General features: G+C 56.1%; 1 protein-coding gene and 1 pseudogene across 2 annotated transcripts in view; one reads left to right on the top strand and one right to left on the bottom strand.

Annotated features, from left to right (window-relative positions):
* The window catches only part of Frmd4a (FERM domain containing 4A), a 592,091-nt gene that overhangs the window by 546,593 nt on the left and 45,209 nt on the right, over positions 1 to 289 (bottom strand). The gene's annotated exons all lie outside the window — the stretch shown is intronic.
* The window catches only part of LOC101990715, a 10,082-nt pseudogene that overhangs the window by 2,247 nt on the left and 7,546 nt on the right, over positions 1 to 289 (top strand).

Below are 289 nucleotides of genomic sequence, written 5' to 3'. Positions count from 1 at the left end.
ATGATGAGTGCAGGTGGGACAGGGTCAATGATGAGTGCAGGTGGGATAGGGTCAATGATGAGTGCAGGTGGGACAGGGTCAATGATGAGTGCAGGTGGGACAGGGTCGATGATGAGAGCAGGCGGGACAGGGTTGATGATGAGAGCAGGCGGGACAGGGTTGATGATGAGTGCAGGTGGGACAGGGTCAATGATGAGTGCAGGTGGGACAGGGTCAATGATGAGTGCAGATGGGACAGGGTTGATGATGAGAGCAGGTGGGACAGGGTTGATGAGTGCAGGTGGGACAG

This window comes from Microtus ochrogaster, chromosome 16, assembly GCF_000317375.1.
Source record: "Microtus ochrogaster isolate Prairie Vole_2 chromosome 16, MicOch1.0, whole genome shotgun sequence".
NCBI lineage: Eukaryota > Metazoa > Chordata > Mammalia > Rodentia > Cricetidae > Microtus > Microtus ochrogaster.
The sequence above is the reverse complement of the archived record's forward strand: the minus strand, read 5'-3'. Positions and strand labels throughout refer to the sequence as shown.